Below are 13,754 nucleotides of genomic sequence, written 5' to 3'. Positions count from 1 at the left end.
ACTGACCTAGTTGGTGTCAAGGCAACTTGCTGTCTTTCCCCTTTTCTCCTTGGACAAATCCACCTTAGCAAACAGCTCATCCTTTTTGGTGGGAAAATCCTCATCCTGGGAAAGGTGGCCCATCACCTCTCTGATGAGGGAGGTCCCTCTGCCTGCTCACTGAGTTCCTAAAGGGAATGTCCCCATCTTTCCCTAAAAGACCCAAACATTTTATTATTCAAAACTGGTAATGTGACAAAAGTAGAAGAAATTCTGGGGAACTTTTACAAATTAAAGGACACTCCAGACATGATAGCTAAATATAATATGTGATGCTAGATGGGATTCTGTATTGGAGGTAAAACAATGCAATATAAGACATTATTGGATAAATTGACAAGAAATGCCATCAGCACATTAGATAAAATTTCTATATTAATGTTCAATTCACTGAAGCTGACCGCTGTATTGTGGTTGTGGAAAAGAATATCCTTCTTAGAAAATATGCACTGAAGTAGTTAAATGGCAGTAATGTATGCAATTTACTTTCTAACGTTCAGGAAAAAGAGTAGTCGTGCGTATGGACAGAGAGAAGGCAAATAGAACAGAACTTAAAGCAAGGTGAATCTGGGTAAAGAGTATGCTCTTTACTATTCAGGCAGCTTCTCTGTGAGCTGGGAATTATTTTCAAGTGAAAAGTTTTATAAAATGACCCAGGACCCTGTCCCCTAAATTTTAACCCCTCTTCGAGACGCTCTAACTTTTGCCTTCTGCAACTGCCCCCATCACACAAGGCCCCCAGAGATGTGGTAACCCAGCTGTACATCCTTTGAGTTAGGAGCTGCCTCAGGCAAACACCCTAGGGTGCGATTATCACAGCTGATGTTCAAACAGTTCAAGCAGGCTTTTACAAAGTACTGGAAAAGAGCAAAACACAAATGGAATTTAAAAGTCTAAACACAAACAAAAATACAAAATAAATACAAAACTCCAAAGAGGAGACTGACACCCCTGAGATCCAACCTTTGCTTTGACACACACCTGGGGAAAGACATTGCATCTCATTGCTCTTCAGTTTTCTGATCCAGAGTGTGGAGATAAATACATTTGTTTAAGTGGTAAAAAAAAAACAAAAACAAAAAACAGATAAGCCACATGAGAAAGATTCATGAAAAGAAGTGTATCAAGAAAAACTAACCCTATCAGGAAAATGGAACAACAAGCTACTGTAGTTGAAGCAGAATGGTACCAATACAGGGCTGGGCAGGAAAACAATGAAACAGAACGTAGTTCAGAAATCAATCTCAGCTCCCAAAGAAATTGTGTGTTTGAAACAGAAGGCATTTAAAACTGTTGGGAGAATGTTACAGTCAATATAGTCTGTTGAGAAAAACAAGGAGCTGAGGAGAAATGGATTTTTACAATGTTGGAAAACAGGAAGCTGAGATGCTCAGAAACATCTGGGCACTGCCCTCACTTTTCAGTCTCAAATCTTAATACGGAATGCTGGCAAAGAGCTTATTCTGGAGAAAACTGAGAACAGCTAGACACCAGATGAGTAGGTACAGAGCTGAGGTAGTTTTTATTCTTGTGTGAAATAGTCCAATTTTTTGTTTGGGGGATACACCTCCTCCGGTGCCCATGCTTTTAGTCTACAAGAATCAGGGTGGGGGCTTCCCTGGTGGCGCAGTGGTTGAGAGTCCGCCTGCCAATGCAGGGGACACAGGTTCGTGCCCTGGTCTGGGAAGATCCCACATGCCACGGAGCGGCTGGGCCCGTGAGCCATGGATGCTGAGTCTGCGCGTCCGGAGCCTGTGCACCACAATGGGAGAGGCCACGGCAGTGAGACGCCTGCGTACCGCAAAAAAAAACAGAATCAGGGTGGGTGTGTGCAGCTGAAATCACACATTGAAGGAAATCAGTTGGAGCAGGAGATGGCAAGTTTTTTCTGTAAAGGGCCAGATAGCAAATATTTTAGATTTTGAAGACCAAGAGGCAAAATTGAGGATATCATGTAGGAAGCAGGCAGAATTCTAAGATAGCCCTGAAGATTCCTGCTTCTTGGTTTATACCAGTGACATACTGCCCTCTTCTTGAGTGTGGGTAGGGCCACAACTATGATGAGATTTCACTCCTTGATCAGGTTTAATTATATGACAAAGGTAATGGGATTGTCATTTCTGTGATTATGTTATGTTATACAAGACTTTGTCATAGCAGACCGAGATTCTCTTGCTGGCTTTGAAGAAGTAAGTTGCCAAGTTGTGGTTAGGACCTGAGGGCAGCCTCCAGGATCTGAGAGAGACCTTTAGCCAGACAGTTAACAAGAAAACAAAGACCTCAGTCCTTCAACCAAGGAACTGAATTCTGCCAACAATCTGAATGGGCTTGGAATAGGACCTCAACTCCAACTGATAATGAAGCTCAGCTGACACTTAGACTTCAGCCTTGTGAGACTCTGAGCAGAGAACTCAGGAATGCCATACTAAGACTTCCGACCTGCAGAACTTTGAGATAATAAGTGGGTACTGTTTTAAGCTTCCAATTTTGTGGTAATTTGCTATGCAGAAAGAGAGATCTAATATGCATACTTATTTAACAAGACAGAAAACAAATTTCTGCAATGTTTTTGTTGACAAAATACAAATATAATATTAGATAATTTTTTTCTTTTGCAATATAGGTCTACTAATGAAAAGAATGGAATGGGGGGGTAACATCTTTTATTTTTTTGGTTATCTAACATTCCTTTTATTTTTTTTTTTGGATGACCACAACAAAAGCAACAATTGTTGCAATTACCAAACACGAAACACACTCATACTATGTCATAACATTGACATTCAGTCCAGTAATCCTCCACTGTAACAGCTCCTTTTCTTTGCAGTGAAAATTGATTTGTATATTTTTTGCCTCTGAGTCCTTGTGGGATTTTTTTTTTATTTAAACAGAAAGCCACAAAAATTATAATCATCCTCATCAGTTCACTCAGTCCCATGTAATTAATTTTTTTTTCATCTTGATCTTTTGTTAGTACTTTTATGAATTCATCAGTTTTCCATTAGATCTCTTTTTCCATTAACATCTCTTTTAATTGGGGTCAATTTAGTATTTCCAATAATCAAAATTGATTGTAAATACTCATCTGGTAATACTCATCTGATCTGTGACTAAAGTTTATATATTTCATCTTTGAAAATTTCTTTTTGCATAGGTAGGTCCTATCAAACAAATAATATCAATCCATGAGCATATGAATTTTTTAAATTGAGGTAAAACTCATATAACATAAAATTAACCCATTTAATATGGCATTTAGTGCATTCATAATGTTTTGCAACCATCACCTCTATCTAGTTCCAAACATTTTATCACTATAAAAGCAAATCCTGCACTCGTTAAGAAGTTGCATTCCATTTTCCCCTTACCTCAGTCCCTGGCAACTACCAGTCTGCTTTTGGACTCTGTAGACGTCCCTATTCTGATTATTTCATAAAAGTGGAACCACACAATATCTGACATTTTTTGGCATATTTTACTTAGCATAATGTTTTCAAGTTTCATCTACATTGTAGCAGTACTTCATCCCTTGGTAGATGTATATATCATAATTTATCTTTTATGGTATATATGTATCTATTATGTTTATGATAGACACTTCAGAGGTTTCCACCTTTGGCTGTGAATAATGTTGCTATAAATATGTTTATACATGTATTTGTTTGAGTAGTAGCTTTCAGTTGGGAGTGGGGGTGGTATATACCTAGGAGTGGAATTGCTGAGTCATATGGTAATTCTATGTTTATCTTTCTGTGAAACTGACAAATTTTTCCACAGCAGTTGTACCACTTTACATTCCCATCAGCAATGCACAAAGATTCCAATTTCTCCACATCCTTGCCAACACTTACCATGTGTTTTTTGTTTTTGTTTTTTTGATAATAGCTCATCCTAATGGGTGTGAGGCAGTGAAGTGGTACTTCATCGTGATTTTGATGTGCATTTCCCTAATGACTAACAATGAGCATCATTTCAGGTACTTATTGGCTATTTATAAATCTTCTTTGGAGAAATGTCTGCCTAATTCCTTTGCCCATTTTAAAATTGGATTGTTTGTCATTTTGTTGTTGGGTTGTAGGAGCTCTTCATAGATTCCGGGGACTAGACCCTTATCAGATATATGATTTACAAATATTTTCTCCCATTCTGTAGATTATCTTTTCACTTTGTTGATAGTGTCCACTGATGCATAAAAGTTTTTGATTTTGAGAAAGTTTAATTTATCTATTTTTCTCTTGTTTTTCATGGTTTTGGTGTCATACCTAAAATTCATCATGAAATTCAAGGTCATAAAGATTACCTTACCTCTGTATTTTTTTGAAGAGTTTTATGGTTTTAGCCTCTTTATTTAGGTTGGTTCATTTCAAGTTAATTTTTGTATGTGGTATAAGAGAGGGTTCTAACTTCACTTTTTTGCACATGAATATCCAGTTGTCACAACACTGGATTGAAGAGACTCTTCTTTTCCCATTGAGTGGTATCATTAAGTATATGATTCTAACTGGAAACATTCATTGCTCAGAAGGCATTTATAGAATTCTATTAGATCCTTCTCTTAATATTTTCTTTTTACCATGTCATTACATTGCTGATTCATCATTTTCATTTGAGGATTATGTGGAAGCTCCTCAATTACAGTAACATGAGTTTTGAAATTTGACAATTTTCTTCTCACTTTCATTGAGGTCTGAAATATGTTGCTAGAACTGCAGTTTTAACTCAGAAAAAAAAATATATGCTACAAATTCACATGGAAATGAAAAACTCACTTCTTGTTTCAGCTTTTACAGCATGGAAAGTACATAATACAGCTTGCCATTACTAGTGATTAAAACAAGTTGACATTGAAATTACTTAACCACAATGTATGGTACATTGTGCTATCATACACTATTTTGTCTTGTAATTTTAGGTTGAATTTAATCAGAAATATTATGAAGTCTGAAGCAATAGCTAATTTTCAAAGCCAACTAGTACTCAATATTTGTTGAGAGCAATATTTTTTGTTCAGAAAAATTTCACTCTTGGCCCTCCACTCAAAAAATTTACAATAAAACTTTACCACTGCTAAGTTATTGAACTTCTGGGTGGTAGGGGACTTATTCTGCTTATATTTCTGACTAAAATTCATGAAACTGATGACACTTCATCCACAATGTGAATGAAGTCACTGCTGGCATGCTAGTTCAATAACATGATAGAGTCAAGTATTTTCTGCTAACTACCTGCCAATGAATAATGCAATGAATAACCACTTTAAATATCTTTAAATATCTTCCATTTCCATAACTTTTATAAATTTGTCTGTTTATATATTTTCCTTTCCCTCATACATTTTTACCACCATCAGTTGTAATACATCTTAGCAGATTCCATATCAGTTTTCATTGAACAGTGTTTTCAAATCACTGAAAATATTCTCCCCTATAAATATCCCATGCAAATTATTTATAGAGGCTAATTCTCTGGTCACTTCAAATTTGGCATTGACCCTTCAAATAAACAACAGAAAAGTATTGGTAAAATGTGTCAAGTTAAGAGCAAGGAAGATGATTCAAAATCATTTGCCTCGTTTTTAATTGACTACTGATGTTGTTCCCAATGTCCTCAATATTTTGAGCCACTGTTTTCACTAAAAGCCTAACAGTTTAAACAAATTAATTTTTTTCTGAATGTATTTATTTGGAGGCTACATTTAAACATGATTTAATTAACTCACCATTGGTAAATTTCTCTTGCTTGGCTAATAAATGGGTCCACTTACTTTAATTGTAGTTTGGTTCATTTCTCTTCTAGGTGTGAAGACATTTTGCTAGGATGAGATAATCCCTTTAAATTATCTAATTTTTCTAACGGTTGTTTTCCTGTGAGTTGGGAATATTGTAATGAGTTCTTCATCTGGTGATGTTGAGATGAATTATAACCCCTTAGCACAGCTAGAGTGTCACTCATGATGAACACAATGCTTTGCTGTGTAATTTCAAAATAAATAATAATTAATTTCATAATAAATAATGATAAAGGTTAATTATTTAATACTACTTTGCATTAAAAGCACAACATTCAAGGTCCTATTTTTTCTTCATTTCTTGTTTTGACAAAAATTAATTTTTAATTAATTAAAAAAGATATTGTATGGTGATATGCATGACATTTGAAATACCCTCAAGTTATAACTGCATGATTGTGATTAGTAGTGCACCAAGCAGCAGTGAGATAAGAGTGCTACATACAGGTCTGTGTCCTAACTACTCAATTCTGTGGTTCAAGCATGAAAACAGTCATAGGCAATAAACAAATTAGCAACACTGAAAATTTGAATGCCAAATAACTTTTATGTACCACAAATTACTTTTCTCCATTTAGTTTTTTTTCCAAGTATTTAAAAATATAAAATTATTCTAGCTTGCAGACAATTTAAAAACATTAACGAGCCAGATTTGATCTGCTGGCCAACGTTTCTGGTTCCTGGCATAAACCAACAGATAACAAAATAACCAGATAGAATCTACAAATGAACTCTGAGGAGAATTCACATACAAGCGTTGCTTTTCACTCTTTTTGTGAAATCTGAAGATCCAGCAACAGTAGGCCCAGGTGCTGATATTCCCATATGGCAATAATTGCCTGCTTTAGATAGACCACATCCTCTCCACCTGGCCTACTTCACTCATTTGAGGTCCACTCATGTTGTTGCATTTATCAATAGCTCATTCCTTTTTATTTCTGAATTGTATCCCATTGTAGATACACAGAGTTTATCCATTCACCAGTTGATGGTCATTTTGATTGCTTCCACTTCTTGCCTGCTACAAGTAAAGCTTCTGTAAACATTCACATACAAGACTGTGGGACATATGTTTTCATTTCTCTTGGCTAGACACCTAGAGTGGACTTGCTGGATCATATGGTAAATCTATGTTTAGCATTTTGAGAAACTTTTCGAGGCTGGCCTTTTTTTAAAATTGGGTTGTCTTATTATTGACGTGTTCTTTATATATTCTAAATACAAGTCCCTTAACAGATACATGATTTGCAATTATTTTCTTCCAATCTATAGCTTAGTTTTTCATTAATGGTACTTTTGGAAGTACTAAAGTTTTTGATGACAGTCAATTTATCTTTTTTTCTTTTATGGATGTGCTTTTGATGTTGTTTTACAATTTTAGCTCCTACATTTAGCTCTATGATCCACTTTGAGTTAATTTTGTGTATGGTGTGAAGTTAAGGTTCTAATTACGTTTTTACACGTGGATATCTAATTGTTTCAGTATCATTTGTTAAAAAGCCTTTTCTCCTATTTAATTGTCTTGGTGACTTTGTTGAAATCAATAGGCTAACCATAAGTGTTGTCCTAAATTCTCAAATTCTCATTCTATTCCATTTATCTATATATCTATCTTTATGCCAACACCGTACTAACCTGATTATTGTAGCTTCATAGTAATTTTGAAATTCGGAACTGTGAGTCTTCCAATTTTGTTTTTTTCAAAGTTGTTTTTGCTATCCTGAGTCCCTTGCATTTTCCACATAAATCTGAGGTCAGCTTGTCAATTTATGGGGGAAAAAAAGCCCTCCTGATTTATTGATAAGGATTGTATTTAAGCTACATATCAATTTGAGGAACATTTCCTACTTAACAGTACTGAAGCTTCCAATTCATAAATGTAGACTGTCTCTCCATTTGTTTAGGTCTTCTTTATTTCCATGGTGTTTGTAAATCTTGCACTTCTTTTACTAAATTTATTTGTAAATACTATTTTCTTTTGATGGTATCATAAATGGAACAAAAAATCATTTCTGGATTGTTCAGTGTTTGTATGTAGAAATACAATTGATTTTGTATGTTGATCTTCTGTCCTATGACCTTGCTTAATGCATTTATTAGTTCTAGTAGTTTGTGTGCGTGTATGTGTATGTGTATTCCTTAGATTTTCCACATACAGGATCATTTGTTGGTGAATGTGTAGAGTTTTACTTCTCTCTTTCCAAACTTGATGCTCTTTGGTCTGTTTTATTGAGTGATTTCACTAGATAAAACTCACAGTGTTGAATAGAAATGGCACAAGTAGACATCTTTAGCTTGTTCCTGATGTTAGGGGAAAGAATTCAGATTTTCATTATTACATTTAATGTTAGTTGTAAGTAACTGTAACTGCCTTTTATCACATTGGGGAAATTCCATTCTAAGTTTGTTGAGCACTGGTTTTTTGTTTTTTTAAAATATTAATGGGATTTGGATGTTTTAAATGCTTTTTCTGTATCTGTTAAGATGATCTTGTGGACTTTGTCCTTTTATTAATATGATGTATTACATTAATTGATTTTTAGATGCTAATTTACCCTTGCATTCCTGGGATCCATCCCACTTGGTCATTGTGTACAATTCTTTTTATATATTGTTAATGGGGCTTGCTAATGTTTGCTGAGGAATTTTCACATATATGTGCATGATGAATATTTGTCTGTAGTGGGTTTTTTTGTTGTTGTTGTTAGGTTTTGTTTTGTTTTTATTTTTTGTGAGTGATATCTTTATCTGTCCTTGGTATCATGCCTTGTAGAATAAATTGCTGTGTTCCCTGATCTTTGTTTTCTGGAAGAGTTTGTGGAGGATTGCTATTATCTCTTATTTAAATGTTTAAAAGAATTTATCAGTGAAACCATCTAGCCTTAAGTTTACTTTTAATTATTAATTCAATCTTCTTGCTTATTACAGGTCTATTAGATTTTTAATTTATTTTTGAGTCAATTTGGGTAATTTGTATCTTTCTATTAAATTTTCCTTTTCATCTTAGTTGTATAATTTGTTGGCATGGACTTATTCATAGTATTTCTGAAAATTCTTTTAACTTTTCTAAATTTGGTTATGATGTCCACTCTTTCATTTTTTACTTTGGTAATCTGTGTCTTCTTTTTTATTCTTTGTCAGTCTAGATATAAGTTTCTCATTTGATTATATTGATTTTCTTTATTTTTTTTTTCTGATTTCTACTTCACTGATTTCTGCTCTAACATTTATTATTACCTTCTGTTTTCTTGCTTTGGCTTGGGGTTTAGTTTACACTTCTTTTTCTACTTTCTAAAAATCAAAACTTAGTTTACTGACTTAAGATATTTCTTCTTTTACAATATAGGCATTTAAAGCTATAAATTTACCTCTAAGTACTGCTTTATTGACATCTCATAAATTTTAATATGTTGTGCTTTCATTTTCATTCAGGTAAAAATATTTTCTAATTTTCTTTATGATTTCTTCTTTGACCCATGGGTTATTAAGTTTGTTGTTACATTTTCAAATACTTAGGGATTTCCCACATTTCCTTTTGTCACTGATTTCTAATTTAATTCCATTGTGAGGACATACTTTGTGTGATGTCCAAACCTTTCAATATATTGATACTGCTTTATGGCCTAGTATATGTTCTAAACTAGAGAATGTTCCATGTGCACTTGAAAAGAATGTGCATTTTTCTGTTGGGTGAATTGCTTCCTAGATGTCAATCAGGTCATTTTGGTTGATAGTTAATAGTGTTGTTTAAGTTTTATATATTGTTGCTAATTTTCTGTCTAATTTTGATATCAATTTTTGAGAGAAGGGTTTTTAAGTCTCCAATTATTATTGTTCAATTGTTTCTCTTTTCATTTCTGTCAGTTTTAGTTTCATGTATTTTGGGACTCTGCTGTTATGTGAAAATATGTTTATCGTTGTCATATATTTCTAATTAATTCTTTTATTATTATCAAATACCCCTCTTTGTCTCTACTAACATTTTCTATCTTAAAGTATATTTTGTCTGATATTAGTATAGTTCCTCTAGCTTTCTCATTGTTACTGTTTTGCATGGTATAGCTTTCTCCATTCTTTTGCTTTAAACTTAAGTCTTTGTATGTAAAGTGTTTTTGTCTAAGTGTCTTTGTATTTAAAGCTCTTGCAGGTAGCATATTGTTGGATCTTATTTTTGTTTGTTTATTTTATTCAGTTTGATAGCCTCTGCATTTTATTTGGAATGTTTAATCTATTTATATTTAATGTTTAATACGGTTGAATTTATTTCTAATTTTGCAAATTATTTTCTTTGTGTTTTATACTTTTTTGTTTCTATGTTCCTTCTTTACTGCCTTTTTATGTTAAATAGATCATTTTAATTTCTTTGTTGATATTTTAATTATATATTTTACAAGTTATTTTCTTAGTGGTTGCTCTAGGGATTACAATGTGCATCTTTCTTTATCAAAACTGACTTGAGATTTATACAAACTTAAATCCAGTGAACAATAGAAACATTTCTCCAATATATTTCCATTCTTTTCTTAAACTTTGAACATTTATTTTTATATATATTATATAGTCCTATGTTATAAACTTAGTAATACAGTTTTTCACTGATTATTATTTTTCAGTGTTTCATTGCTTTTCAGATTGCATAGTATTTTTGTTCTACTCTCAAGTTTGTTGATTTTTCTGCCAGTTCAAAGAATCTATCGAGTTCCTCTGATGTATTATTTAAATTTCAGTTATTGTACATTTAACTCAGAATTTCAATTTTGTTCTTTTTTGTATTTTCTGTCTCTTTACTGATATTCTCTATTTGGTGATTCATTGCCATTATATTTTCCTTTAATTTTCTAAACATTATTTCCTTTATTCATTTGAATAAATTTATTACATAGCTGCTTTGAAGTCTTTTGTCTGCTGAAGTAAACATCTGGATCCCCTCAAATATAATTTATATTGATGCTTTTCTTTTTCTCTTCATTGGTCAAACTTTCCTATTATGTTGTGTTTTTCATAATTTTTTTTAAACTGAACATTTTTAGCATTATAATGAGCAATATATTACAGCACTCTGGATTCTGATTTCTCCACTCCCAAGAGATGTTGTTTTAGCTGTTTGTTGGTTTAGTGACTTGGCTGGACTAATTAGTGACTTGGCTGGCTGGTAGAATCTGTCGAACCAGCATTGTGTGACCACTGATGTTACCACTTAGGTTTTTTTTTTAAATCCTTTTTTTAAAAACAATTTTTAGACCCAGCTTTCTTGGGTTTGCCCCCAGGTCAGCACAGCTTAGTGGTCAGGAAACTGTTCAGAAGTTTTGCTTAAACACCTTGAGATTTTAACCTTTTGCTGATGGCTCTGTGTGTAAATTGCAGAATGCCTTCAAAGCTCAGACAGTTAACAAACATGCCCCATCTTTTACTTTCTGTTTGTGCAAGACCTCACATTCAGTCAGAGATGAATAGATATCTAAGGGCTTCTCTTGTCTTTCCTGAGCAGACACATGCCTTCTAGACCACCAGAAACATCTGGGTTATTATCAAAACCTGTCATGCCTGCCTTGTTCCTTGCATTTCCCTATCACATTTCTGGCTAACCTGTTGCTTGGCTCAGTCAGTAGCATGGCCTTAGGCAGATGTGTTGTTTGCCTTCCTAGACTGGCACTGAGATCACTGTTATTTTTGACAAAGCTCTTGGGCATGTGACTTTTCTCCACTCTGCTCCAAATCAAGCCAGCCCTCTATGGTTGTAGAGCTGTTTGTTCTCACACTCTGCCCAGCCATGGTAAAACTACTATGCCTGGTAGCTGGGGATAGACACAGCCTAAAAAGTCACAGACTCTCACTGTCCCTATAGACGTCTAGTAGTTTTTCCTGAATAAACACTTCTCAATTTATTGTTTGCCTCTGGTCATTTTACAGAGCCCTACAATGATTGCTTTTAACAATTCTGTCCAGTTTCATCATTGCCTTTTGAGATTTGGATTTACCAAACCTCTTCTCTGACATTTTGTAGTTCCTTATCTAAGCATATACATTTTATAAAGAAAATACTCTTATATATTTAAACAGTACCTATAAGTGTAATCAAGCTCAAAGGCTGAATCCCCAAACCATCATGAGGTACTGTTCAGCATCTCACAGCAACCCATAACAAAATTTTAATCTTTTTCTTACTCCCTCTGAAATTTCATGAAAAGTACATATTTTTAATAATATCAAGATCAAAAGACATAGAGAATATCTTTCTTTGATTATTGGTAAAGAGAGAGATGAGGGAGAAGTCTGAGACTCATTCTACTTCCCATGTAGAATCGTTCCTAATGTGAGGAATTGAGGACCTAGAAGGAATAGGATGGTAGAGTTGTCACAGACCTAAACCTCATTTATTTGACTCCCTCATTTTACAGATGAACAAACTGAATCCCAGGGAGATTAGCTGTGGGAATAAATTTTGTCTTGTTACTTTTTAGAGACTCAGTTATGTGTGTGTAGCTATTCTTTTTTAGCAGTGGCAGAGTTGGAAGAATTGAAAAACTGTGTGGAAGACTGATGTTGGTTACTTGGCAGGATAAAAGTACTCCCAGTAATTCCTTTCACTTTCTTTCTAAGGAAAAGAATATGCTTTGTTGTGACAGCAAAGGACTTTTTATACAGAAAAAGAAAAATCAATTTCTACAGATGCCAGCTCTGCATTCTCTAGTTATGTGGTTAGAAATATGAAATTGGAATATAATGGTCAGAGATTTGTATTAGGACTCATTTGGGAATATGTGCTGGGGAGAAGACATGATGAACTCACGTTGCATTGTTTCTATACTCACAGTATAGAATCAGACATCTGTGTGGGTCACCAATAACAATGCTCAAAGTATCACTATTGCCTATCATCTCTCATAAGACTCTAGACTGAAATAAGACTTCTGCTTTCAGAAATGGGGCAGATATGAACAAACAGAACTCTTTAAGAGGGGTAGCAGTTTCCTGTGGTTTGTCTAATGTCCTCTGTACTTAATGGCAGTGACTTGTAGTTAATGCTTGACCCTTTATATTAGATGCTCTGTTTGAATTGAGTCATGCTTTTTACCTACTGTATCAAATATCTTGCATTGGGGTGCAGATGCTCTGTAATCATGGAAGTGGCTTTAAATCAGACACTAGGAAAAGGGATATTTTTTTTAGTGAAAATAACAGGTAGCTTTTAAAGAGAGGGAGGGATGACTAGGGGAGTGGTATTTTGAGGTTTGCAGATTTCAGGATTTGAAATCATCTCATGTTGTTAAGTAGCAAAAAGTGTTGGTTAGAACTGTTTTCACGTAGGGATAAATATTGTTGCCTTGATGTAACACTGACCACAAGCCATGGGGTTAGAAAAGACTGATGTCATGAGGAAGAAGAGAGAGGCAGCAGGATGGAGAGGAGGAGAGGATAGAAAAAAGGAGGAAAAAAAGGAAGAGAAATTCGGAACTCAGAGGGGGACTTAGCAGAAAGGGAAAGGAAGAGAGAAACAAAGGAAGAAAAAGAAAAATGGAAGATGAGGAAGAAGAAAACCAGGAAAGATGACAACAAAAGCTCTATTACACATTATAAAACCTGAGCACTAGTCTTAGGCTACTACTTAAGAGAAATCTGTTAACCTCTCTAGGTTTGTGGTTTTATATCTGTTGAGTGAATGGATTGGATTAGATGATTGATAATGGTCCTTGGTGGCTTACTATCCTGTGAGAACAAAACTGTTCCATTATGGACTACTTTTCAGTGTGTTTCTGTCTGTGTGATCTTATTTGCATCTACCACCCTCCTAACTTGCTCACTCTGTTCCAGTCATGCAGGCCTTTCTGCTGTTTGTCCAACATGCAGAGTCCACTCCTTACCCTCTGATGCCCTCCTACGCCTTTTGCATTGTCATTACCTCTTCCTGAAGTTTTCTCTCATCAGC

Source organism: Orcinus orca, chromosome 3 (assembly GCF_937001465.1).
Source record: "Orcinus orca chromosome 3, mOrcOrc1.1, whole genome shotgun sequence".
Lineage (NCBI taxonomy): Eukaryota > Metazoa > Chordata > Mammalia > Artiodactyla > Delphinidae > Orcinus > Orcinus orca.
Note: the sequence above shows the minus strand (reverse complement) of the source record.